We start from the raw sequence: 27,874 nt of genomic DNA, 5'->3' as shown, positions 1-27,874 counted from the left end.
TGCCTGCCTTTCCCCAGTGCTCTGCAAGCTCTCCAGGACAACATAAAATCTGGGGCTCTGTGCTTTCTTTCCTTCTGAACAAGTGTTAGTGTTTTCTGCACAAAAGCGATTCTTGCGAAGCAATGTGAACAGGCACAGAGAAGGTGCTATCAGGGAATTCTCTGCCTGCCTTTCCCCAGTGCTCTGCAAGCTCTCCAGGACAACATAGAATCTGGGGCTCTGTGCTTTCTTTCCTTCTGAACAAGTGTTACTGTTTTCTGCACAAAAGCGATTCTGCGAAGCAATGTGAACACTTCTGCTTCCCAGGCACAGAGAAGGTGCTATCAGGGAATTCTCTGCCTGCCTTTCCCCAGTGCTCTGCAAGCTCTCCAGGACAACATAGAATCTGGGGCTCTGTGCTTTCTTTCCTTCTGAACAAGTGTTACTGTTTTCTGCACAAAAGCGATTCTGCGAAGCAATGTGAACAGGCACAGAGAAGGTGCTAGCAAGGAATTCTCTGCCTGCCTTTCCCCAGTGCTCTGCAAGCTCTCCAGGACAACATAGAATCTGGGGCTCTGTGCTTTCTTTCGTTCTGAACAACTGTTACATTTTTCTGCACAAAAGCGATTCTTGCGAAGCAATGTGAACACTTCTGCTTCCCAGGCACAGAGAAGGTGCTAGCAGGGAATTCTCTGCCTGCCTTTCCCCAGTGCTCTGCAAGCTCTCCAGGACAACAGCAAATCTGGGGCTCTGTGCTTTCTTTCCTTCTGAACAAGTGTTACTGTTTTCTGCACAAAAGCGATTCTTGCGAAGCAATGTGAACAGGCACAGAGAAGGTGCTATCAGGGAATTCTCTGCCTGCCTTTCCCCAGTGCTCTGCAAGCTCTCCAGGACAACATAAAATCTGGGGCTCTGTGCTTTCTTTCCTTCTGAACAAGTGTTACTGTTTTCTGCACAAAAGCGATTCTGCGAAGCAATGTGAACACTTCTGCTTCCCAGGCACAGAGAAGGTGCTAGCAGGGAATTCTCTGCCTGCCTTTCCCCAGTGCTCTGCAAGCTCTCCAGGACAACATAAAATCTGGGGCTCTGTGCTTTCTTTCGTTCTGAACAAGTGTTACTGTTTTCTGCACAAAAGCGATTCTGCGAAGCAATGTGAACAGGCACAGAGAAGGTGCTATCAGGGAATTCTCTGCCTGCCTTTCCCCAGTGCTCTGCAAGCTCTCCAGGACAACATAAAATCTGGGGCTCTGTGCTTTCTTTCCTTCTGAACAAGTGTTAGTGTTTTCCGCACAAAAGCGATTCTGCGAAGCAATGTGAACACTTGTGCTTCCCAGGCACAGAGAAGGTGCTATCAGGGAATTCTCTGCCTGCCTTTCCCCAGTGCTCTGCAAGCTCTCCAGGACAACATAGAATCTGGGGCTCTGTGCTTTCTTTCCTTCTGAACAAGTGTTACTGTTTTCTGCACAAAAGCGATTCTTGCGAAACAATGTGAACACTTCTGCTTCCCAGGCACAGAGAAGGTGCTAGCAGGGAATTCTCTGCCTGCCTTTCCCCAGTGCTCTGCAAGCTCTCCAGGACAACAGCAAATCTGGGGCGCTGTGCTTTCTTTCCTTCTGAACAAGTGTTACTGTTTTCTGCACAAAAGCGATTCTGCGAAGCAATGTGAACAGGCACAGAGAAGGTGCTATCAGGGAATTCTCTGCCTGCCTTTCCCCAGTGCTCTGCAAGCTCTCCAGGACAACATAGAATCTGGGGCTCTGTGCTTTCTTTCGTTCTGAACAAGTGTTACTGTTTTCTGCACAAAAGCGATTCTGCGAAGCAATGTGAACAGGCACAGAGAAGGTGCTATCAGGGAATTCTCTGCCTGCCTTTCCCCAGTGCTCTGCAAGCTCTCCAGGACAACATAGAATCTGGGGCTCTGTGCTTTCTTTCCTTCTGAACAAGTGTTACTGTTTTCTGCACAAAAGCGATTCTTGCGAAGCAATGTGAACACTTCTGCTTCCCAGGCACAGAGAAGGTGCTATCAGGGAATTCTCTGCCTGCCTTTCCCCAGTGCTCTGCAAGCTCTCCAGGACAACATAGAATCTGGGGCTCTGTGCTTTCTTTCCTTCTGAACAAGTGTTACTGTTTTCTGCACAAAAGCGATTCTGCGAAGCAATGTGAACAGGCACAGAGAAGGTGCTAGCAGGGAATTCTCTGCCTGCCTTTCCCCAGTGCTCTGCAAGCTCTCCAGGACAACATAAAATCTGGGGCTCTGTGCTTTCTTTCCTTCTGAACAAGTGTTACTGTTTTCTGCACAAAAGCGATTCTGCGAAGCAATGTGAACACATCTGCTTCCCAGGCACAGAGAAGGTGCTAGCAAGGAATTCTCTGCCTGCCTTTCCCCAGTGCTCTGCAAGCTCTCCAGGACAACATAAAATCTGGGGCTCTGTGCTTTCTTTCCTTCTGAACAAGTGTTAGTGTTTTCTGCACAAAAGCGATTCTTGTGAAGCAATGTGAACACTTCTGCTTCCCAGGCACAGAGAAGGTGCTAGCAGGGAATTCTCTGCCTGCCTTTCCCCAGTGCTCTGCAAGCTCTCCAGGACAACATAGAATCTGGGGCTCTGTGCTTTCTTTCCTTCTGAACAAGTGTTACTGTTTTCTGCACAAAAGCGATTCTGCGAAGCAATGTGAACACTTCTGCTTCCCAGGCACAGAGAAGGTGCTAGCAGGGAATTCTCTGCCTGCCTTTCCCCAGTGCTCTGCAAGCTCTCCAGGACAACATAAAATCTGGGGCTCTGTGCTTTCTTTCCTTCTGAACAAGTGTTACTGTTTTCTGCACAAAAGCGATTCTTGCGAAGCAATGTGAACAGGCACAGAGAAGGTGCTATCAGGGAATTCTCTGCCTGCCTTTCCCCAGTGCTCTGCAAGCTCTCCAGGACAACATAGAATCTGGGGCTCTGTGCTTTCTTTCCTTCTGAACAAGTGTTACTGTTTTCTGCACAAAAGCGATTCTGCGAAGCAATGTGAACACATCTGCTTCCCAGGCACAGAGAAGGTGCTAGCAAGGAATTCTCTGCCTGCCTTTCCCCAGTGCTCTGCAAGCTCTCCAGGACAACATAAAATCTGGGGCTCTGTGCTTTCTTTCCTTCTGAACAAGTGTTAGTGTTTTCTGCACAAAAGCGATTCTTGCGAAGCAATGTGAACACTTCTGCTTCCCAGGCACAGAGAAGGTGCTAGCAGGGAATTCTCTGCCTGCCTTTCCCCAGTGCTCTGCAAGCTCTCCAGGACAACATAAAATCTGGGGCTCTGTGCTTTCTTTCCTTCTGAACAAGTGTTACTGTTTTCTGCACAAAAGCGATTCTTGCGAAGCGATGTGAACACTTCTGCTTCCCAGGCACAGAGAAGGTGCTAGCAAGGAATTCTCTGCCTGCCTTTCCCCAGTGCTCTGCAAGCTCTCCAGGACAACATAAAATCTGGGGCTCTGTGCTTTCTTTCCTTCTGAACAAGTGTTAGTGTTTTCTGCACAAAAGCGATTCTTGCGAAGCAATGTGAACAGGCACAGAGAAGGTGCTATCAGGGAATTCTCTGCCTGCCTTTCCCCAGTGCTCTGCAAGCTCTCCAGGACAACAGCAAATCTGGGGCTCTGTGCTTTCTTTCCTTCTGAACAAGTGTTACTGTTTTCTGCACAAAAGCGATTCTGCGAAGCAATGTGAACACTTCTGCTTCCCAGGCACAGAGAAGGTGCTATCAGGGAATTCTCTGCCTGCCTTTCCCCAGTGCTCTGCAAGCTCTCCAGGACAACATAGAATCTGGGGCTCTGTGCTTTCTTTCGTTCTGAACAAGTGTTACTGTTTTCTGCACAAAAGCGATTCTGCGAAGCAATGTGAACAGGCACAGAGAAGGTGCTAGCAAGGAATTCTCTGCCTGCCTTTCCCCAGTGCTCTGCAAGCTCTCCAGGACAACATAGAATCTGGGGCTCTGTGCTTTCTTTCGTTCTGAACAACTGTTACATTTTTCTGCACAAAAGCGATTCTTGCGAAGCAATGTGAACACTTCTGCTTCCCAGGCACAGAGAAGGTGCTAGCAGGGAATTCTCTGCCTGCCTTTCCCCAGTGCTCTGCAAGCTCTCCAGGACAACAGCAAATCTGGGGCTCTGTGCTTTCTTTCCTTCTGAACAAGTGTTACTGTTTTCTGCACAAAAGCGATTCTTGCGAAGCAATGTGAACAGGCACAGAGAAGGTGCTATCAGGGAATTCTCTGCCTGCCTTTCCCCAGTGCTCTGCAAGCTCTCCAGGACAACATAAAATCTGGGGCTCTGTGCTTTCTTTCCTTCTGAACAAGTGTTACTGTTTTCTGCACAAAAGCGATTCTGCGAAGCAATGTGAACACTTCTGCTTCCCAGGCACAGAGAAGGTGCTAGCAGGGAATTCTCTGCCTGCCTTTCCCCAGTGCTCTGCAAGCTCTCCAGGACAACATAAAATCTGGGGCTCTGTGCTTTCTTTCCTTCTGAACAAGTGTTACTGTTTTCTGCACAAAAGCGATTCTGCGAAGCAATGTGAACAGGCACAGAGAAGGTGCTATCAGGGAATTCTCTGCCTGCCTTTCCCCAGTGCTCTGCAAGCTCTCCAGGACAACATAAAATCTGGGGCTCTGTGCTTTCTTTCCTTCTGAACAAGTGTTAGTGTTTTCCGCACAAAAGCGATTCTGCGAAGCAATGTGAACACTTGTGCTTCCCAGGCACAGAGAAGGTTCTATCAGGGAATTCTCTGCCTGCCTTTCCCCAGTGCTCTGCAAGCTCTCCAGGACAACATAGAATCTGGGGCTCTGTGCTTTCTTTCCTTCTGAACAAGTGTTACTGTTTTCTGCACAAAAGCGATTCTTGCGAAACAATGTGAACACTTCTGCTTCCCAGGCACAGAGAAGGTGCTAGCAGGGAATTCTCTGCCTGCCTTTCCCCAGTGCTCTGCAAGCTCTCCAGGACAACAGCAAATCTGGGGCGCTGTGCTTTCTTTCCTTCTGAACAAGTGTTACTGTTTTCTGCACAAAAGCGATTCTGCGAAGCAATGTGAACAGGCACAGAGAAGGTGCTATCAGGGAATTCTCTGCCTGCCTTTCCCCAGTGCTCTGCAAGCTCTCCAGGACAACATAGAATCTGGGGCTCTGTGCTTTCTTTCGTTCTGAACAAGTGTTACTGTTTTCTGCACAAAAGCGATTCTGCGAAGCAATGTGAACAGGCACAGAGAAGGTGCTATCAGGGAATTCTCTGCCTGCCTTTCCCCAGTGCTCTGCAAGCTCTCCAGGACAACATAGAATCTGGGGCTCTGTGCTTTCTTTCGTTCTGAACAAGTGTTAGTGTTTTCCGCACAAAAGCGATTCTGCGAAGCAATGTGAACACTTCTGCTTCCCAGGCACAGAGAAGGTGCTAGCAGGGAATTCTCTGCCTGCCTTTCCCCAGTGCTCTGCAAGCTCTCCAGGACAACATAAAATCTGGGGCTCTGTGCTTTCTTTCCTTCTGAACAAGTGTTACTGTTTTCTGCACAAAAGCGATTCTGCGAAGCAATGTGAACACTTCTGCTTCCCAGGCACAGAGAAGGTGCTATCAGGGAATTCTCTGCCTGCCTTTCCCCAGTGCTCTGCAAGCTCTCCAGGACAACATAAAATCTGGGGCTCTGTGCTTTCTTTCGTTCTGAACAAGTGTTACTGTTTTCTGCACAAAAGCGATTCTGCGAAGCAATGTGAACAGGCAGAGAGAAGGTGCTATCAGGGAATTCTCTGCCTGCCTTTCCCCAGTGCTCTGCAAGCTCTCCAGGACAACATAGAATCTGGGGCTCTGTGCTTTCTTTCCTTCTGAACAAGTGTTACTGTTTTCTGCACAAAAGCGATTCTGCGAAGCAATGTGAACACTTCTGCTTCCCAGGCACAGAGAAGGTGCTATCAGGGAATTCTCTGCCTGCCTTTCCCCAGTGCTCTGCAAGCTCTCCAGGACAACATAGAATCTGGGGCTCTGTGCTTTCTTTCGTTCTGAACAAGTGTTACTGTTTTCTGCACAAAAGCGATTCTGCGAAGCAATGTGAACAGGCACAGAGAAGGTGCTAGCAAGGAATTCTCTGCCTGCCTTTCCCCAGTGCTCTGCAAGCTCTCCAGGACAACATAGAATCTGGGGCTCTGTGCTTTCTTTCGTTCTGAACAACTGTTACATTTTTCTGCACAAAAGCGATTCTTGCGAAGCAATGTGAACAGGCACAGAGAAGGTGCTAGCAAGGAATTCTCTGCCTGCCTTTCCCCAGTGCTCTGCAAGCTCTCCAGGACAACATAAAATCTGGGGCTCTGTGCTTTCTTTCCTTCTGAACAAGTGTTAGTGTTTTCCGCACAAAAGCGATTCTGCGAAGCAATGTGAACACTTGTGCTTCCCAGGCACAGAGAAGGTTCTATCAGGGAATTCTCTGCCTGCCTTTCCCCAGTGCTCTGCAAGCTCTCCAGGACAACATAGAATCTGGGGCTCTGTGCTTTCTTTCCTTCTGAACAAGTGTTACTGTTTTCTGCACAAAAGCGATTCTTGCGAAACAATGTGAACACTTCTGCTTCCCAGGCACAGAGAAGGTGCTAGCAGGGAATTCTCTGCCTGCCTTTCCCCAGTGCTCTGCAAGCTCTCCAGGACAACAGCAAATCTGGGGCGCTGTGCTTTCTTTCCTTCTGAACAAGTGTTACTGTTTTCTGCACAAAAGCGATTCTGCGAAGCAATGTGAACAGGCACAGAGAAGGTGCTATCAGGGAATTCTCTGCCTGCCTTTCCCCAGTGCTCTGCAAGCTCTCCAGGACAACATAGAATCTGGGGCTCTGTGCTTTCTTTCGTTCTGAACAAGTGTTACTGTTTTCTGCACAAAAGCGATTCTGCGAAGCAATGTGAACAGGCACAGAGAAGGTGCTATCAGGGAATTCTCTGCCTGCCTTTCCCCAGTGCTCTGCAAGCTCTCCAGGACAACATAGAATCTGGGGCTCTGTGCTTTCTTTCCTTCTGAACAAGTGTTACTGTTTTCTGCACAAAAGCGATTCTTGCGAAGCAATGTGAACACTTCTGCTTCCCAGGCACAGAGAAGGTGCTATCAGGGAATTCTCTGCCTGCCTTTCCCCAGTGCTCTGCAAGCTCTCCAGGACAACATAGAATCTGGGGCTCTGTGCTTTCTTTCCTTCTGAACAAGTGTTACTGTTTTCTGCACAAAAGCGATTCTGCGAAGCAATGTGAACAGGCACAGAGAAGGTGCTAGCAGGGAATTCTCTGCCTGCCTTTCCCCAGTGCTCTGCAAGCTCTCCAGGACAACATAAAATCTGGGGCTCTGTGCTTTCTTTCCTTCTGAACAAGTGTTACTGTTTTCTGCACAAAAGCGATTCTGCGAAGCAATGTGAACACATCTGCTTCCCAGGCACAGAGAAGGTGCTAGCAAGGAATTCTCTGCCTGCCTTTCCCCAGTGCTCTGCAAGCTCTCCAGGACAACATAAAATCTGGGGCTCTGTGCTTTCTTTCCTTCTGAACAAGTGTTAGTGTTTTCTGCACAAAAGCGATTCTTGTGAAGCAATGTGAACACTTCTGCTTCCCAGGCACAGAGAAGGTGCTAGCAGGGAATTCTCTGCCTGCCTTTCCCCAGTGCTCTGCAAGCTCTCCAGGACAACATAGAATCTGGGGCTCTGTGCTTTCTTTCCTTCTGAACAAGTGTTACTGTTTTCTGCACAAAAGCGATTCTGCGAAGCAATGTGAACACTTCTGCTTCCCAGCACAGAGAAGGTGCTAGCAGGGAATTCTCTGCCTGCCTTTCCCCAGTGCTCTGCAAGCTCTCCAGGACAACATAAAATCTGGGGCTCTGTGCTTTCTTTCCTTCTGAACAAGTGTTACTGTTTTCTGCACAAAAGCGATTCTTGCGAAGCAATGTGAACAGGCACAGAGAAGGTGCTATCAGGGAATTCTCTGCCTGCCTTTCCCCAGTGCTCTGCAAGCTCTCCAGGACAACATAGAATCTGGGGCTCTGTGCTTTCTTTCCTTCTGAACAAGTGTTACTGTTTTCTGCACAAAAGCGATTCTGCGAAGCAATGTGAACACATCTGCTTCCCAGGCACAGAGAAGGTGCTAGCAAGGAATTCTCTGCCTGCCTTTCCCCAGTGCTCTGCAAGCTCTCCAGGACAACATAAAATCTGGGGCTCTGTGCTTTCTTTCCTTCTGAACAAGTGTTAGTGTTTTCTGCACAAAAGCGATTCTTGCGAAGCAATGTGAACACTTCTGCTTCCCAGGCACAGAGAAGGTGCTAGCAGGGAATTCTCTGCCTGCCTTTCCCCAGTGCTCTGCAAGCTCTCCAGGACAACATAAAATCTGGGGCTCTGTGCTTTCTTTCCTTCTGAACAAGTGTTACTGTTTTCTGCACAAAAGCGATTCTTGCGAAGCGATGTGAACACTTCTGCTTCCCAGGCACAGAGAAGGTGCTAGCAAGGAATTCTCTGCCTGCCTTTCCCCAGTGCTCTGCAAGCTCTCCAGGACAACATAAAATCTGGGGCTCTGTGCTTTCTTTCCTTCTGAACAAGTGTTAGTGTTTTCTGCACAAAAGCGATTCTTGCGAAGCAATGTGAACAGGCACAGAGAAGGTGCTATCAGGGAATTCTCTGCCTGCCTTTCCCCAGTGCTCTGCAAGCTCTCCAGGACAACAGCAAATCTGGGGCTCTGTGCTTTCTTTCCTTCTGAACAAGTGTTACTGTTTTCTGCACAAAAGCGATTCTGCGAAGCAATGTGAACACTTCTGCTTCCCAGGCACAGAGAAGGTGCTATCAGGGAATTCTCTGCCTGCCTTTCCCCAGTGCTCTGCAAGCTCTCCAGGACAACATAGAATCTGGGGCTCTGTGCTTTCTTTCGTTCTGAACAAGTGTTACTGTTTTCTGCACAAAAGCGATTCTGCGAAGCAATGTGAACAGGCACAGAGAAGGTGCTAGCAAGGAATTCTCTGCCTGCCTTTCCCCAGTGCTCTGCAAGCTCTCCAGGACAACATAGAATCTGGGGCTCTGTGCTTTCTTTCGTTCTGAACAACTGTTACATTTTTCTGCACAAAAGCGATTCTTGCGAAGCAATGTGAACACTTCTGCTTCCCAGGCACAGAGAAGGTGCTAGCAGGGAATTCACTGCCTGCCTTTCCCCAGTGCTCTGCAAGCTCTCCAGGACAACAGCAAATCTGGGGCTCTGTGCTTTCTTTCCTTCTGAACAAGTGTTACTGTTTTCTGCACAAAAGCGATTCTTGCGAAGCAATGTGAACAGGCACAGAGAAGGTGCTATCAGGGAATTCTCTGCCTGCCTTTCCCCAGTGCTCTGCAAGCTCTCCAGGACAACATAAAATCTGGGGCTCTGTGCTTTCTTTCCTTCTGAACAAGTGTTACTGTTTTCTGCACAAAAGCGATTCTGCGAAGCAATGTGAACACTTCTGCTTCCCAGGCACAGAGAAGGTGCTAGCAGGGAATTCTCTGCCTGCCTTTCCCCAGTGCTCTGCAAGCTCTCCAGGACAACATAAAATCTGGGGCTCTGTGCTTTCTTTCCTTCTGAACAAGTGTTACTGTTTTCTGCACAAAAGCGATTCTGCGAAGCAATGTGAACAGGCACAGAGAAGGTGCTATCAGGGAATTCTCTGCCTGCCTTTCCCCAGTGCTCTGCAAGCTCTCCAGGACAACATAGAATCTGGGGCTCTGTGCTTTCTTTCCTTCTGAACAAGTGTTACTGTTTTCTGCACAAAAGCGATTCTTGCGAAACAATGTGAACACTTCTGCTTCCCAGGCACAGAGAAGGTGCTAGCAGGGAATTCTCTGCCTGCCTTTCCCCAGTGCTCTGCAAGCTCTCCAGGACAACAGCAAATCTGGGGCGCTGTGCTTTCTTTCCTTCTGAACAAGTGTTACTGTTTTCTGCACAAAAGCGATTCTGCGAAGCAATGTGAACAGGCACAGAGAAGGTGCTATCAGGGAATTCTCTGCCTGCCTTTCCCCAGTGCTCTGCAAGCTCTCCAGGACAACATAGAATCTGGGGCTCTGTGCTTTCTTTCGTTCTGAACAAGTGTTACTGTTTTCTGCACAAAAGCGATTCTGCGAAGCAATGTGAACAGGCACAGAGAAGGTGCTATCAGGGAATTCTCTGCCTGCCTTTCCCCAGTGCTCTGCAAGCTCTCCAGGACAACATAGAATCTGGGGCTCTGTGCTTTCTTTCGTTCTGAACAAGTGTTAGTGTTTTCCGCACAAAAGCGATTCTGCGAAGCAATGTGAACACTTCTGCTTCCCAGGCACAGAGAAGGTGCTAGCAGGGAATTCTCTGCCTGCCTTTCCCCAGTGCTCTGCAAGCTCTCCAGGACAACATAAAATCTGGGGCTCTGTGCTTTCTTTCCTTCTGAACAAGTGTTACTGTTTTCTGCACAAAAGCGATTCTGCGAAGCAATGTGAACACTTCTGCTTCCCAGGCACAGAGAAGGTGCTATCAGGGAATTCTCTGCCTGCCTTTCCCCAGTGCTCTGCAAGCTCTCCAGGACAACATAAAATCTGGGGCTCTGTGCTTTCTTTCGTTCTGAACAAGTGTTACTGTTTTCTGCACAAAAGCGATTCTGCGAAGCAATGTGAACAGGCAGAGAGAAGGTGCTATCAGGGAATTCTCTGCCTGCCTTTCCCCAGTGCTCTGCAAGCTCTCCAGGACAACATAAAATCTGGGGCTCTGTGCTTTCTTTCGTTCTGAACAAGTGTTACTGTTTTCTGCACAAAAGCGATTCTGCGAAGCAATGTGAACAGGCACAGAGAAGGTGCTATCAGGGAATTCTCTGCCTACCTTTCCCCAGTGCTCTGCAAGCTCTCCAGGACAACATAGAATCTGGGGCTCTGTGCTTTCTTTCGTTCTGAACAACTGTTACATTTTTCTGCACAAAAGCGATTCTTGCGAAGCAATGTGAACACTTCTGCTTCCCAGGCACAGAGAAGGTGCTAGCAGGGAATTCTCTGCCTGCCTTTCCCCAGTGCTCTGCAAGCTCTCCAGGACAACAGCAAATCTGGGGCTCTGTGCTTTCTTTCCTTCTGAACAAGTGTTACTGTTTTCTGCACAAAAGCGATTCTGCGAAGCAATGTGAACAGGCACAGAGAAGGTGCTATCAGGGAATTCTCTGCCTGCCTTTCCCCAGTGCTCTGCAAGCTCTCCAGGACAACATAGAATCTGGGGCTCTGTGCTTTCTTTCGTTCTGAACAAGTGTTAGTGTTTTCCGCACAAAAGCGATTCTGCGAAGCAATGTGAACACTTCTGCTTCCCAGGCACAGAGAAGGTGCTAGCAGGGAATTCTCTGCCTGCCTTTCCCCAGTGCTCTGCAAGCTCTCCAGGACAACATAAAATCTGGGGCTCTGTGCTTTCTTTCCTTCTGAACAAGTGTTACTGTTTTCTGCACAAAAGCGATTCTGCGAAGCAATGTGAACACTTCTGCTTCCCAGGCACAGAGAAGGTGCTATCAGGGAATTCTCTGCCTGCCTTTCCCCAGTGCTCTGCAAGCTCTCCAGGACAACATAAAATCTGGGGCTCTGTGCTTTCTTTCGTTCTGAACAAGTGTTACTGTTTTCTGCACAAAAGCGATTCTTGCGAAGCAATGTGAACACTTCTGCTTCCCAGGCACAGAGAAGGTGCTATCAGGGAATTCTCTGCCTGCCTTTCCCCAGTGCTCTGCAAGCTCTCCAGGACAACATAGAATCTGGGGCTCTGTGCTTTCTTTCGTTCTGAACAACTGTTACATTTTTCTGCACAAAAGCGATTCTTGCGAAGCAATGTGAACACTTCTGCTTCCCAGGCACAGAGAAGGTGCTATCAGGGAAATCTCTGCCTGCTTTTCCCCAGTGCTCTGCAAGCTCTCCAGGACAACAGCAAATCTGGGGCTCTGTGCTTTCTTTCCTTCTGAACAAGTGTTACTGTTTTCTGCACAAAAGCGATTCTTGCGAAGCAATGTGAACAGGCACAGAGAAGGTGCTATCAGGGAATTCTCTGCCTGCCTTTCCCCAGTGCTCTGCAAGCTCTCCAGGACAACATAAAATCTGGGGCTCTGTGCTTTCTTTCCTTCTGAACAAGTGTTACTGTTTTCTGCACAAAAGCGATTCTGCGAAGCAATGTGAACACCTCTGCTTCCCAGGCACAGAGAAGGTGCTATCAGGGAATTCTCTGCCTGCCTTTCCCCAGTGTTCTGCAAGCTCTCCAGGACAACAGCAAATCTGGGGCTCTGTGCTTTCTTTCGTTCTGAACAAGTGTTACTGTTTTCTGCACAAAAGCGATTCTGCGAAGCAATGTGAACAGGCACAGAGAAGGTGCTATCAGGGAATTCTCTGCCTGCCTTTCCCCAGTGCTCTGCAAGCTCTCCAGGACAACATAAAATCTGGGGCTCTGTGCTTTCTTTCCTTCTGAACAAGTGTCAGTGTTTTCCGCACAAAAGCGATTCTGCGAAGCAATGTGAACACTTCTGCTTCCCAGGCACAGAGAAGGTGCTAGCAGGGAATTCTCTGCCTGCCTTTCCCCAGTGCTCTGCAAGCTCTCCAGGACAACATAAAATCTGGGGCTCTGTGCTTTCTTTCCTTCTGAACAAGTGTTACTGTTTTCTGCACAAAAGCGATTCTGCGAAGCAATGTGAACACTTCTGCTTCTCAGGCACAGAGAAGGTGCTAGCAAGGAATTCTCTGCCTGCCTTTCCCCAGTGCTCTGCAAGCTCTCCAGGACAACATAAAATCTGGGGCTCTGTGCTTTCTTTCCTTCTGAACAAGTGTTACTGTTTTCTGCACAAAAGCGATTCTGCGAAGCAATGTGAACAGGCACAGAGAAGGTGCTATCAGGGAATTCTCTGCCTGCCTTTCCCCAGTGCTCTGCAAGCTCTCCAGGACAACATAAAATCTGGGGCTCTGTGCTTTCTTTCCTTCTGAACAAGTGTTAATGTTTTCTGCACAAAAGCGATTCTGCGAAGCAATGTGAACACTTCTGCTTCCCAGGCACAGAGAAGGTGCTATCAGGGAATTCTCTGCCTGCCTTTCCGCAGTGCTCTGCAAGCTCTCCAGGACAACATAAAATCTGGGGCTCTGTGCTTTCTTTCCTTCTGAACAAGTGTTACTGTTTTCCGCACAAAAGTGATTCTGCGAAGCAATGTGAACACTTCTGCTTCCCAGGCACAGAGAAGGTGCTAGCAAGGAATTCTCTGCCTGCCTTTCCCCAGTGCTCTGCAAGCTCTCCAGGACAACATAGAATCTGGGGCTCTGTGCTTTCTTTCCTTCTGAACAAGTGTTACTGTTTTCTGCACAAAAGCGATTCTGCGAAGCAATGTGAACACTTCTGCTTCCCAGGCACAGAGAAGGTGCTAGCAAGGAATTCTCTGCCTGCCTTTCCCCAGTGCTCTGCAAGCTCTCCAGGACAACATAAAATCTGGGGCTCTGTGCTTTCTTTCCTTCTGAACAACTGTTACTGTTTTCTGCAGAAAAGCGATTCTTGCGAAGCAATGTGAACACTTCTGTTTCCAGGCACAGAGAGGTGCTAGCAGGGAATTCTCTGCCTGCCTTTCCCCAGTGCTCTGCAAGCTCTCCAGGACAACATAGACTCTGGGGCTCTGTGCTTTCTTTCCTTCTGAACAAGTGTTACTGTTTTCTGCACAAAACCGATCCTGCGAAGCAATGTGAACAGGCACAGAGAAGGTGCTATCAGGGAATTCTCTGCCTGCCTTTCCCCAGTGCTCTGCAAGCTCTCCAGGACAACATAGAATCTGGGGCTCTGTGCTTTCTTTCCTTCTGAACAAGTGTTACTGTTTTCTGCACAAAAGCGATTCTTGCGAAGCAATGTGAACACTTCTGCTTCCCAGGCACAGAGAAGGTGCTAGCAAGGAATTCTCTGCCTGCCTTTCCCCAGTGCTCTGCAAGCTCTCCAGGACAACATAGAATCTGGGGCTCTGTGCTTTCTTTCCTTCTGAACAAGTGTTACTGTTTTCTGCACAAAAGCGATTCTTGCGAAGCAATGTGAACAGGCACAGAAAAGGTGCTATCAGGGAATTCTCTGCCTGCCTTTCCCCAGTGCTCTGCAAGCTCTCCAGGACAACATAAAATCTGGGGCTCTGTGCTTTCTTTCCTTCTGAACAAGTGTTAGTGTTTTCCGCACAAAAGCGATTCTGCGAAGCAATGTGAACACTTCTGCTTCCCAGGCACAGAGAAGGTGCTATCAGGGAATTCTCTGCCTGCCTTTCCCCAGTGCTCTGCAAGCTCTCCAGGACAACATAAAATCTGGGGCTCTGTGCTTTCTTTCCTTCTGAACAAGTGTTACTGTTTTCTGCACAAAAGCGATTCTGCGAAGCAATGTGAACACTTCTGCTTCCCAGGCACAGAGAAGGTGCTAGCAAGGAATTCTCTGCCTGCCTTTCCCCAGTGCTCTGCAAGCTCTCCAGGACAACATAAAATCTGGGGCTCTGTGCTTTCTTTCCTTCTGAACAAGTGTTACTGTTTTCTGCACAAAAGCGATTCTGCGAAGCAATGTGAACAGGCACAGAGAAGGTGCTATCAGGGAATTCTCTGCCTGCCTTTCCCCAGTGCTCTGCAAGCTCTCCAGGACAACATAGAATCTGGGGCTCTGTGCTTTCTTTCGTTCTGAACAACTGTTACATTTTTCTGCACAAAAGCGATTCTTGCGAAGCAATGTGAACACTTCTGCTTCCCAGGCACAGAGAAGGTGCTATCAGGGAATTCTCTGCCTGCCTTTCCCCAGTGCTCTGCAAGCTCTCCAGGACAACATAGAATCTGGGGCTCTGTGCTTTCTTTCCTTCTGAACAAGTGTTACTGTTTTCTGCACAAAAGCGATTCTTGCGAAGCAATGTGAACACTTCTGCTTCCCAGGCACAGAGAACGTGCTATCAGGGAATTCTCTGCCTGCCTTTCCCCAGTGCTCTGCAAGCTCTCCAGGACAACATAGAATCTGGGGCTCTGTGCTTTCTTTCCTTCTGAACAAGTGTTACTGTTTTCTGCACAAAAGCGATTCTGCGAAGCAATGTGAACAGGCACAGAGAAGGTGCTAGCAGGGAATTCTCTGCCTGCCTTTCCCCAGTGCTCTGCAAGCTCTCCAGGACAACATAAAATCTGGGGCTCTGTGCTTTCTTTCCTTCTGAACAAGTGTTACTGTTTTCTGCACAAAAGCGATTCTGCGAAGCAATGTGAACAGGCACAGAGAAGGTGCTATCAGGGAATTCTCTGCCTGCCTTTCCCCAGTGCTCTGCAAGCTCTCCAGGACAACATAAAATCTGGGGCTCTGTGCTTTCTTTCCTTCTGAACAAGTGTTAGTGTTTTCTGCACAAAAGCGATTCTTGCGAAGCAATGTGAACACTTCTGCTTCCCAGGCACAGAGAAGGTGCTAGCAGGGAATTCTCTGCCTGCCTTTCCCCAGTGCTCTGCAAGCTCTCCAGGACAACATAAAATCTGGGGCTCTGTGCTTTCTTTCCTTCTGAACAAGTGTTACTGTTTTCTGCACAAAAGCGATTCTTGCGAAGCGATGTGAACACTTCTGCTTCCCAGGCACAGAGAAGGTGCTAGCAAGGAATTCTCTGCCTGCCTTTCCCCAGTGCTCTGCAAGCTCTCCAGGACAACATAAAATCTGGGGCTCTGTGCTTTCTTTCCTTCTGAAAAAGTGTTAGTGTTTTCTGCACAAAAGCGATTCTTGCAAAGCAATGTGAACAGGCACAGAGAAGGTGCTATCAGGGAATTCTCTGCCTGCCTTTCCCCAGTGCTCTGCAAGCTCTCCAGGACAACATAGAATCTGGGGCTCTGTGCTTTCTTTCCTTCTGAACAAGTGTTACTGTTTTCTGCACAAAAGCGATTCTTGCGAAGCAATGTGAACACTTCTGCTTCCCAGGCACAGAGAAGGTGCTAGCAGGGAATTCTCTGCCTGCCTTTCCCCAGTGCTCTGCAAGCTCTCCAGGACAACAGCAAATCTGGGGCGCTGTGCTTTCTTTCCTTCTGAACAAGTGTTACTGTTTTCTGCACAAAAGCGATTCTGCGAAGCAATGTGAACAGGCACAGAGAAGGTGCTATCAGGGAATTCTCTGCCTGCCTTTCCCCAGTGCTCTGCAAGCTCTCCAGGACAACATAGAATCTGGGGCTCTGTGCTTTCTTTCCTTCTGAACAAGTCTTACTGTTTTCTGCACAAAAGCGATTCTTGCGAAGCAATGTGAACACTTCTGCTTCCCAGGCACAGAGAAGGTGCTATCAGGGAATTCTCTGCCTGCCTTTCCCCAGTGCTCTGCAAGCTCTCCAGGACAACATAGAATCTGGGGCTCTGTGCTTTCTTTCCTTCTGAACAAGTGTTACTGTTTTCTGCACAAAAGCGATTCTGCGAAGCAATGTGAACAGGCACAGAGAAGGTGCTAGCAGGGAATTCTCTGCCTGCCTTTCCCCAGTGCTCTGCAAGCTCTCCAGGACAACATAAAATCTGGGGCTCTGTGCTTTCTTTCCTTCTGAACAAGTGTTACTGTTTTCTGCACAAAAGCGATTCTGCGAAGCAATGTGAACACATCTGCTTCCCAGGCACAGGGAAGGTGCTAGCAAGGAATTCTCTGCCTGCCTTTCCCCAGTGCTCTGCAAGCTCTCCAGGACAACATAAAATCTGGGGCTCTGTGCTTTCTTTCCTTCTGAACAAGTGTTAGTGTTTTCTGCACAAAAGCGATTCTTGTGAAGCAATGTGAACACTTCTGCTTCCCAGGCACAGAGAAGGTGCTAGCAGGGAATTCTCTGCCTGCCTTTCCCCAGTGCTCTGCAAGCTCTCCAGGACAACATAGAATCTGGGGCTCTGTGCTTTCTTTCCTTCTGAACAAGTGTTACTGTTTTCTGCACAAAAGCGATTCTGCGAAGCAATGTGAACACTTCTGCTTCCCAGGCACAGAGAAGGTGCTAGCAGGGAATTCTCTGCCTGCCTTTCCCCAGTGCTCTGCAAGCTCTCCAGGACAACATAAAATCTGGGGCTCTGTGCTTTCTTTCCTTCTGAACAAGTGTTACTGTTTTCTGCACAAAAGCGATTCTTGCGAAGCAATGTGAACAGGCACAGAGAAGGTGCTATCAGGGAATTCTCTGCCTGCCTTTCCCCAGTGCTCTGCAAGCTCTCCAGGACAACATAGAATCTGGGGCTCTGTGCTTTCTTTCCTTCTGAACAAGTGTTACTGTTTTCTGCACAAAAGCGATTCTGCGAAGCAATGTGAACACATCTGCTTCCCAGGCACAGAGAAGGTGCTAGCAAGGAATTCTCTGCCTGCCTTTCCCCAGTGCTCTGCAAGCTCTCCAGGACAACATAAAATCTGGGGCTCTGTGCTTTCTTTCCTTCTGAACAAGTGTTAGTGTTTTCTGCACAAAAGCGATTCTTGCGAAGCAATGTGAACACTTCTGCTTCCCAGGCACAGAGAAGGTGCTAGCAGGGAATTCTCTGCCTGCCTTTCCCCAGTGCTCTGCAAGCTCTCCAGGACAACATAAAATCTGGGGCTCTGTGCTTTCTTTCCTTCTGAACAAGTGTTACTGTTTTCTGCACAAAAGCGATTCTTGCGAAGCGATGTGAACACTTCTGCTTCCCAGGCACAGAGAAGGTGCTAGCAAGGAATTCTCTGCCTGCCTTTCCCCAGTGCTCTGCAAGCTCTCCAGGACAACATAAAATCTGGGGCTCTGTGCTTTCTTTCCTTCTGAACAAGTGTTAGTGTTTTCTGCACAAAAGCGATTCTTGCGAAGCAATGTGAACAGGCACAGAGAAGGTGCTATCAGGGAATTCTCTGCCTGCCTTTCCCCAGTGCTCTGCAAGCTCTCCAGGACAACAGCAAATCTGGGGCTCTGTGCTTTCTTTCCTTCTGAACAAGTGTTACTGTTTTCTGCACAAAAGCGATTCTGCGAAGCAATGTGAACACTTCTGCTTCCCAGGCACAGAGAAGGTGCTATCAGGGAATTCTCTGCCTGCCTTTCCCCAGTGCTCTGCAAGCTCTCCAGGACAACATAGAATCTGGGGCTCTGTGCTTTCTTTCGTTCTGAACAAGTGTTACTGTTTTCTGCACAAAAGCGATTCTGCGAAGCAATGTGAACAGGCACAGAGAAGGTGCTAGCAAGGAATTCTCTGCCTGCCTTTCCCCAGTGCTCTGCAAGCTCTCCAGGACAACATAGAATCTGGGGCTCTGTGCTTTCTTTCGTTCTGAACAACTGTTACATTTTTCTGCACAAAAGCGATTCTTGCGAAGCAATGTGAACACTTCTGCTTCCCAGGCACAGAGAAGGTGCTAGCAGGGAATTCTCTGCCTGCCTTTCCCCAGTGCTCTGCAAGCTCTCCAGGACAACAGCAAATCTGGGGCTCTGTGCTTTCTTTCCTTCTGAACAAGTGTTACTGTTTTCTGCACAAAAGCGATTCTTGCGAAGCAATGTGAACAGGCACAGAGAAGGTGCTATCAGGGAATTCTCTGCCTGCCTTTCCCCAGTGCTCTGCAAGCTCTCCAGGACAACATAAAATCTGGGGCTCTGTGCTTTCTTTCCTTCTGAACAAGTGTTACTGTTTTCTGCACAAAAGCGATTCTGCGAAGCAATGTGAACACTTCTGCTTCCCAGGCACAGAGAAGGTGCTAGCAGGGAATTCTCTGCCTGCCTTTCCCCAGTGCTCTGCAAGCTCTCCAGGACAACATAAAATCTGGGGCTCTGTGCTTTCTTTCGTTCTGAACAAGTGTTACTGTTTTCTGCACAAAAGCGATTCTGCGAAGCAATGTGAACAGGCACAGAGAAGGTGCTATCAGGGAATTCTCTGCCTGCCTTTCCCCAGTGCTCTGCAAGCTCTCCAGGACAACATAAAATCTGGGGCTCTGTGCTTTCTTTCCTTCTGAACAAGTGTTAGTGTTTTCCGCACAAAAGCGATTCTGCGAAGCAATGTGAACACTTGTGCTTCCCAGGCACAGAGAAGGTTCTATCAGGGAATTCTCTGCCTGCCTTTCCCCAGTGCTCTGCAAGCTCTCCAGGACAACATAGAATCTGGGGCTCTGTGCTTTCTTTCCTTCTGAACAAGTGTTACTGTTTTCTGCACAAAAGCGATTCTTGCGAAACAATGTGAACACTTCTGCTTCCCAGGCACAGAGAAGGTGCTAGCAGGGAATTCTCTGCCTGCCTTTCCCCAGTGCTCTGCAAGCTCTCCAGGACAACAGCAAATCTGGGGCGCTGTGCTTTCTTTCCTTCTGAACAAGTGTTACTGTTTTCTGCACAAAAGCGATTCTGCGAAGCAATGTGAACAGGCACAGAGAAGGTGCTATCAGGGAATTCTCTGCCTGCCTTTCCCCAGTGCTCTGCAAGCTCTCCAGGACAACATAGAATCTGGGGCTCTGTGCTTTCTTTCGTTCTGAACAAGTGTTACTGTTTTCTGCACAAAAGCGATTCTGCGAAGCAATGTGAACAGGCACAGAGAAGGTGCTATCAGGGAATTCTCTGCCTGCCTTTCCCCAGTGCTCTGCAAGCTCTCCAGGACAACATAGAATCTGGGGCTCTGTGCTTTCTTTCCTTCTGAACAAGTGTTACTGTTTTCTGCACAAAAGCGATTCTTGCGAAGCAATGTGAACACTTCTGCTTCCCAGGCACAGAGAAGGTGCTATCAGGGAATTCTCTGCCTGCCTTTCCCCAGTGCTCTGCAAGCTCTCCAGGACAACATAGAATCTGGGGCTCTGTGCTTTCTTTCCTTCTGAACAAGTGTTACTGTTTTCTGCACAAAAGCGATTCTGCGAAGCAATGTGAACAGGCACAGAGAAGGTGCTAGCAGGGAATTCTCTGCCTGCCTTTCCCCAGTGCTCTGCAAGCTCTCCAGGACAACATAAAATCTGGGGCTCTGTGCTTTCTTTCCTTCTGAACAAGTGTTACTGTTTTCTGCACAAAAGCGATTCTGCGAAGCAATGTGAACACATCTGCTTCCCAGGCACAGAGAAGGTGCTAGCAAGGAATTCTCTGCCTGCCTTTCCCCAGTGCTCTGCAAGCTCTCCAGGACAACATAAAATCTGGGGCTCTGTGCTTTCTTTCCTTCTGAACAAGTGTTAGTGTTTTCTGCACAAAAGCGATTCTTGTGAAGCAATGTGAACACTTCTGCTTCCCAGGCACAGAGAAGGTGCTAGCAGGGAATTCTCTGCCTGCCTTTCCCCAGTGCTCTGCAAGCTCTCCAGGACAACATAGAATCTGGGGCTCTGTGCTTTCTTTCCTTCTGAACAAGTGTTACTGTTTTCTGCACAAAAGCGATTCTGCGAAGCAATGTGAACACTTCTGCTTCCCAGGCACAGAGAAGGTGCTAGCAGGGAATTCTCTGCCTGCCTTTCCCCAGTGCTCTGCAAGCTCTCCAGGACAACATAAAATCTGGGGCTCTGTGCTTTCTTTCCTTCTGAACAAGTGTTACTGTTTTCTGCACAAAAGCGATTCTTGCGAAGCAATGTGAACAGGCACAGAGAAGGTGCTATCAGGGAATTCTCTGCCTGCCTTTCCCCAGTGCTCTGCAAGCTCTCCAGGACAACATAGAATCTGGGGCTCTGTGCTTTCTTTCCTTCTGAACAAGTGTTACTGTTTTCTGCACAAAAGCGATTCTGCGAAGCAATGTGAACACATCTGCTTCCCAGGCACAGAGAAGGTGCTAGCAGGGAATTCTCTGCCTGCCTTTCCCCAGTGCTCTGCAAGCTCTCCAGGACAACATAAAATCTGGGGCTCTGTGCTTTCTTTCCTTCTGAACAAGTGTTACTGTTTTCTGCACAAAAGCGATTCTTGCGAAGCGATGTGAACACTTCTGCTTCCCAGGCACAGAGAAGGTGCTAGCAGGGAATTCTCTGCCTGCCTTTCCCCAGTGCTCTGCAAGCTCTCCAGGACAACATAGAATCTGGGGCTCTGTGCTTTCTTTCCTTCTGAACAAGTGTTAGTGTTTTCTGCACAAAAGCGATTCTTGCGAAGCAATGTGAACAGGCACAGAGAAGGTGCTATCAGGGAATTCTCTGCCTGCCTTTCCCCAGTGCTCTGCAAGCTCTCCAGGACAACAGCAAATCTGGGGCTCTGTGCTTTCTTTCCTTCTGAACAAGTGTTACTGTTTTCTGCACAAAAGCGATTCTGCGAAGCAATGTGAACACTTCTGCTTCCCAGGCACAGAGAAGGTGCTATCAGGGAATTCTCTGCCTGCCTTTCCCCAGTGCTCTGCAAGCTCTCCAGGACAACATAGAATCTGGGGCTCTGTGCTTTCTTTCGTTCTGAACAAGTGTTACTGTTTTCTGCACAAAAGCGATTCTGCGAAGCAATGTGAACAGGCACAGAGAAGGTGCTAGCAAGGAATTCTCTGCCTGCCTTTCCCCAGTGCTCTGCAAGCTCTCCAGGACAACATAGAATCTGGGGCTCTGTGCTTTCTTTCGTTCTGAACAACTGTTACATTTTTCTGCACAAAAGCGATTCTTGCGAAGCAATGTGAACACTTCTGCTTCCCAGGCACAGAGAAGGTGCTAGCAGGGAATTCTCTGCCTGCCTTTCCCCAGTGCTCTGCAAGCTCTCCAGGACAACAGCAAATCTGGGGCTCTGTGCTTTCTTTCCTTCTGAACAAGTGTTACTGTTTTCTGCACAAAAGCGATTCTTGCGAAGCAATGTGAACAGGCACAGAGAAGGTGCTATCAGGGAATTCTCTGCCTGCCTTTCCCCAGTGCTCTGCAAGCTCTCCAGGACAACATAAAATCTGGGGCTCTGTGCTTTCTTTCCTTCTGAACAAGTGTTACTGTTTTCTGCACAAAAGCGATTCTGCGAAGCAATGTGAACACTTCTGCTTCCCAGGCACAGAGAAGGTGCTAGCAGGGAATTCTCTGCCTGCCTTTCCCCAGTGCTCTGCAAGCTCTCCAGGACAACATAAAATCTGGGGCTCTGTGCTTTCTTTCGTTCTGAACAAGTGTTACTGTTTTCTGCACAAAAGCGATTCTGCGAAGCAATGTGAACAGGCACAGAGAAGGTGCTATCAGGGAATTCTCTGCCTGCCTTTCCCCAGTGCTCTGCAAGCTCTCCAGGACAACATAAAATCTGGGGCTCTGTGCTTTCTTTCCTTCTGAACAAGTGTTAGTGTTTTCCGCACAAAAGCGATTCTGCGAAGCAATGTGAACACTTGTGCTTCCCAGGCACAGAGAAGGTTCTATCAGGGAATTCTCTGCCTGCCTTTCCCCAGTGCTCTGCAAGCTCTCCAGGACAACATAGAATCTGGGGCTCTGTGCTTTCTTTCCTTCTGAACAAGTGTTACTGTTTTCTGCACAAAAGCGATTCTTGCGAAACAATGTGAAAACTTCTGCTTCCCAGGCACAGAGAAGGTGCTAGCAGGGAATTCTCTGCCTGCCTTTCCCCAGTGCTCTGCAAGCTCTCCAGGACAACAGCAAATCTGGGGCGCTGTGCTTTCTTTCCTTCTGAACAAGTGTTACTGTTTTCTGCACAAAAGCGATTCTGCGAAGCAATGTGAACAGGCACAGAGAAGGTGCTATCAGGGAATTCTCTGCCTGCCTTTCCCCAGTGCTCTGCAAGCTCTCCAGGACAACATAGAATCTGGGGCTCTGTGCTTTCTTTCGTTCTGAACAAGTGTTACTGTTTTCTGCACAAAAGCGATTCTGCGAAGCAATGTGAACAGGCACAGAGAAGGTGCTATCAGGGAATTCTCTGCCTGCCTTTCCCCAGTGCTCTGCAAGCTCTCCAGGACAACATAGAATCTGGGGCTCTGTGCTTTCTTTCGTTCTGAACAAGTGTTAGTGTTTTCCGCACAAAAGCGATTCTGCGAAGCAATGTGAACACTTCTGCTTCCCAGGCACAGAGAAGGTGCTAGCAGGGAATTCTCTGCCTGCCTTTCCCCAGTGCTCTGCAAGCTCTCCAGGACAACATAAAATCTGGGGCTCTGTGCTTTCTTTCCTTCTGAACAAGTGTTACTGTTTTCTGCACAAAAGCGATTCTGCGAAGCAATGTGAACACTTCTGCTTCCCAGGCACAGAGAAGGTGCTATCAGGGAATTCTCTGCCTGCCTTTCCCCAGTGCTCTGCAAGCTCTCCAGGACAACATAAAATCTGGGGCTCTGTGCTTTCTTTCGTTCTGAACAAGTGTTACTGTTTTCTGCACAAAAGCGATTCTTGCGAAGCAATGTGAACACTTCTGCTTCCCAGGCACAGAGAAGGTGCTATCAGGGAATTCTCTGCCTGCCTTTCCCCAGTGCTCTGCAAGCTCTCCAGGACAACATAGAATCTGGGGCTCTGTGCTTTCTTTCGTTCTGAACAACTGTTACATTTTTCTGCACAAAAGCGATTCTTGCGAAGCAATGTGAACACTTCTGCTTCCCAGGCACAGAGAAGGTGCTATCAGGGAAATCTCTGCCTGCTTTTCCCCAGTGCTCTGCAAGCTCTCCAGGACAACAGCAAATCTGGGGCTCTGTGCTTTCTTTCCTTCTGAACAAGTGTTACTGTTTTCTGCACAAAAGCGATTCTTGCGAAGCAATGTGAACAGGCACAGAGAAGGTGCTATCAGGGAATTCTCTGCCTGCCTTTCCCCAGTGCTCTGCAAGCTCTCCAGGACAACATAAAATCTGGGGCTCTGTGCTTTCTTTCCTTCTGAACAAGTGTTACTGTTTTCTGCACAAAAGCGATTCTGCGAAGCAATGTGAACACCTCTGCTTCCCAGGCACAGAGAAGGTGCTATCAGGGAATTCTCTGCCTGCCTTTCCCCAGTGTTCTGCAAGCTCTCCAGGACAACAGCAAATCTGGGGCTCTGTGCTTTCTTTCGTTCTGAACAAGTGTTACTGTTTTCTGCACAAAAGCGATTCTGCGAAGCAATGTGAACAGGCACAGAGAAGGTGCTATCAGGGAATTCTCTGCCTGCCTTTCCCCAGTGCTCTGCAAGCTCTCCAGGACAACATAAAATCTGGGGCTCTGTGCTTTCTTTCCTTCTGAACAAGTGTCAGTGTTTTCCGCACAAAAGCGATTCTGCGAAGCAATGTGAACACTTCTGCTTCCCAGGCACAGAGAAGGTGCTAGCAGGGAATTCTCTGCCTGCCTTTCCCCAGTGCTCTGCAAGCTCTCCAGGACAACATAAAATCTGGGGCTCTGTGCTTTCTTTCCTTCTGAACAAGTGTTACTGTTTTCTGCACAAAAGCGATTCTGCGAAGCAATGTGAACACTTCTGCTTCTCAGGCACAGAGAAGGTGCTAGCAAGGAATTCTCTGCCTGCCTTTCCCCAGTGCTCTGCAAGCTCTCCAGGACAACATAAAATCTGGGGCTCTGTGCTTTCTTTCCTTCTGAACAAGTGTTACTGTTTTCTGCACAAAAGCGATTCTGCGAAGCAATGTGAACAGGCACAGAGAAGGTGCTATCAGGGAATTCTCTGCCTGCCTTTCCCCAGTGCTCTGCAAGCTCTCCAGGACAACATAAAATCTGGGGCTCTGTGCTTTCTTTCCTTCTGAACAAGTGTTAATGTTTTCTGCACAAAAGCGATTCTGCGAAGCAATGTGAACACTTCTGCTTCCCAGGCACAGAGAAGGTGCTATCAGGGAATTCTCTGCCTGCCTTTCCGCAGTGCTCTGCAAGCTCTCCAGGACAACATAAAATCTGGGGCTCTGTGCTTTCTTTCCTTCTGAACAAGTGTTACTGTTTTCCGCACAAAAGTGATTCTGCGAAGCAATGTGAACACTTCTGCTTCCCAGGCACAGAGAAGGTGCTAGCAAGGAATTCTCTGCCTGCCTTTCCCCAGTGCTCTGCAAGCTCTCCAGGACAACATAGAATCTGGGGCTCTGTGCTTTCTTTCCTTCTGAACAAGTGTTACTGTTTTCTGCACAAAAGCGATTCTGCGAAGCAATGTGAACACTTCTGCTTCCCAGGCACAGAGAAGGTGCTAGCAAGGAATTCTCTGCCTGCCTTTCCCCAGTGCTCTGCAAGCTCTCCAGGACAACATAAAATCTGGGGCTCTGTGCTTTCTTTCCTTCTGAACAACTGTTACTGTTTTCTGCAGAAAAGCGATTCTTGCGAAGCAATGTGAACACTTCTGCTTCCAGGCACAGAGAGGTGCTAGCAGGGAATTCTCTGCCTGCCTTTCCCCAGTGCTCTGCAAGCTCTCCAGGACAACATAGACTCTGGGGCTCTGTGCTTTCTTTCCTTCTGAACAAGTGTTACTGTTTTCTGCACAAAACCGATCCTGCGAAGCAATGTGAACAGGCACAGAGAAGGTGCTATCAGGGAATTCTCTGCCTGCCTTTCCCCAGTGCTCTGCAAGCTCTCCAGGACAACATAGAATCTGGGGCTCTGTGCTTTCTTTCCTTCTGAACAAGTGTTACTGTTTTCTGCACAAAAGCGATTCTTGCGAAGCAATGTGAACACTTCTGCTTCCCAGGCACAGAGAAGGTGCTAGCAAGGAATTCTCTGCCTGCCTTTCCCCAGTGCTCTGCAAGCTCTCCAGGACAACATAGAATCTGGGGCTCTGTGCTTTCTTTCCTTCTGAACAAGTGTTACTGTTTTCTGCACAAAAGCGATTCTTGCGAAGCAATGTGAACAGGCACAGAAAAGGTGCTATCAGGGAATTCTCTGCCTGCCTTTCCCCAGTGCTCTGCAAGCTCTCCAGGACAACATAAAATCTGGGGCTCTGTGCTTTCTTTCCTTCTGAACAAGTGTTAGTGTTTTCCGCACAAAAGCGATTCTGCGAAGCAATGTGAACACTTCTGCTTCCCAGGCACAGAGAAGGTGCTATCAGGGAATTCTCTGCCTGCCTTTCCCCAGTGCTCTGCAAGCTCTCCAGGACAACATAAAATCTGGGGCTCTGTGCTTTCTTTCCTTCTGAACAAGTGTTACTGTTTTCTGCACAAAAGCGATTCTGCGAAGCAATGTGAACACTTCTGCTTCCCAGGCACAGAGAAGGTGCTAGCAAGGAATTCTCTGCCTGCCTTTCCCCAGTGCTCTGCAAGCTCTCCAGGACAACATAAAATCTGGGGCTCTGTGCTTTCTTTCCTTCTGAACAAGTGTTACTGTTTTCTGCACAAAAGCGATTCTGCGAAGCAATGTGAACAGGCACAGAGAAGGTGCTATCAGGGAATTCTCTGCCTGCCTTTCCCCAGTGCTCTGCAAGCTCTCCAGGACAACATAGAATCTGGGGCTCTGTGCTTTCTTTCGTTCTGAACAACTGTTACATTTTTCTGCACAAAAGCGATTCTTGCGAAGCAATGTGAACACTTCTGCTTCCCAGGCACAGAGAAGGTGCTATCAGGGAATTCTCTGCCTGCCTTTCCCCAGTGCTCTGCAAGCTCTCCAGGACAACATAGAATCTGGGGCTCTGTGCTTTCTTTCCTTCTGAACAAGTGTTACTGTTTTCTGCACAAAAGCGATTCTTGCGAAGCAATGTGAACACTTCTGCTTCCCAGGCACAGAGAACGTGCTATCAGGGAATTCTCTGCCTGCCTTTCCCCAGTGCTCTGCAAGCTCTCCAGGACAACATAGAATCTGGGGCTCTGTGCTTTCTTTCCTTCTGAACAAGTGTTACTGTTTTCTGCACAAAAGCGATTCTGCGAAGCAATGTGAACAGGCACAGAGAAGGTGCTAGCAGGGAATTCTCTGCCTGCCTTTCCCCAGTGCTCTGCAAGCTCTCCAGGACAACATAAAATCTGGGGCTCTGTGCTTTCTTTCCTTCTGAACAAGTGTTACTGTTTTCTGCACAAAAGCGATTCTGCGAAGCAATGTGAACAGGCACAGAGAAGGTGCTATCAGGGAATTCTCTGCCTGCCTTTCCCCAGTGCTCTGCAAGCTCTCCAGGACAACATAAAATCTGGGGCTCTGTGCTTTCTTTCCTTCTGAACAAGTGTTAGTGTTTTCTGCACAAAAGCGATTCTTGCGAAGCAATGTGAACACTTCTGCTTCCCAGGCACAGAGAAGGTGCTAGCAGGGAATTCTCTGCCTGCCTTTCCCCAGTGCTCTGCAAGCTCTCCAGGACAACATAAAATCTGGGGCTCTGTGCTTTCTTTCCTTCTGAACAAGTGTTACTGTTTTCTGCACAAAAGCGATTCTTGCGAAGCGATGTGAACACTTCTGCTTCCCAGGCACAGAGAAGGTGCTAGCAAGGAATTCTCTGCCTGCCTTTCCCCAGTGCTCTGCAAGCTCTCCAGGACAACATAAAATCTGGGGCTCTGTGCTTTCTTTCCTTCTGAAAAAGTGTTAGTGTTTTCTGCACAAAAGCGATTCTTGCAAAGCAATGTGAACAGGCACAGAGAAGGTGCTATCAGGGAATTCTCTGCCTGCCTTTCCCCAGTGCTCTGCAAGCTCTCCAGGACAACATAGAATCTGGGGCTCTGTGCTTTCTTTCCTTCTGAACAAGTGTTACTGTTTTCTGCACAAAAGCGATTCTTGCGAAGCAATGTGAACACTTCTGCTTCCCAGGCACAGAGAAGGTGCTAGCAGGGAATTCTCTGCCTGCCTTTCCCCAGTGCTCTGCAAGCTCTCCAGGACAACAGCAAATCTGGGGCGCTGTGCTTTCTTTCCTTCTGAACAAGTGTTACTGTTTTCTGCACAAAAGCGATTCTGCGAAGCAATGTGAACAGGCACAGAGAAGGTGCTATCAGGGAATTCTCTGCCTGCCTTTCCCCAGTGCTCTGCAAGCTCTCCAGGACAACATAGAATCTGGGGCTCTGTGCTTTCTTTCCTTCTGAACAAGTCTTACTGTTTTCTGCACAAAAGCGATTCTTGCGAAGCAATGTGAACACTTCTGCTTCCCAGGCACAGAGAAGGTGCTATCAGGGAATTCTCTGCCTGCCTTTCCCCAGTGCTCTGCAAGCTCTCCAGGACAACATAGAATCTGGGGCTCTGTGCTTTCTTTCCTTCTGAACAAGTGTTACTGTTTTCTGCACAAAAGCGATTCTGCGAAGCAATGTGAACAGGCA

The sequence above is a fragment of the Strix aluco genome, chromosome 28 (genome assembly GCF_031877795.1).
Source record: "Strix aluco isolate bStrAlu1 chromosome 28, bStrAlu1.hap1, whole genome shotgun sequence".
NCBI classification, from domain to species: Eukaryota; Metazoa; Chordata; class Aves; order Strigiformes; family Strigidae; genus Strix; species Strix aluco.
This window is presented reverse-complemented; position numbering follows the sequence as displayed.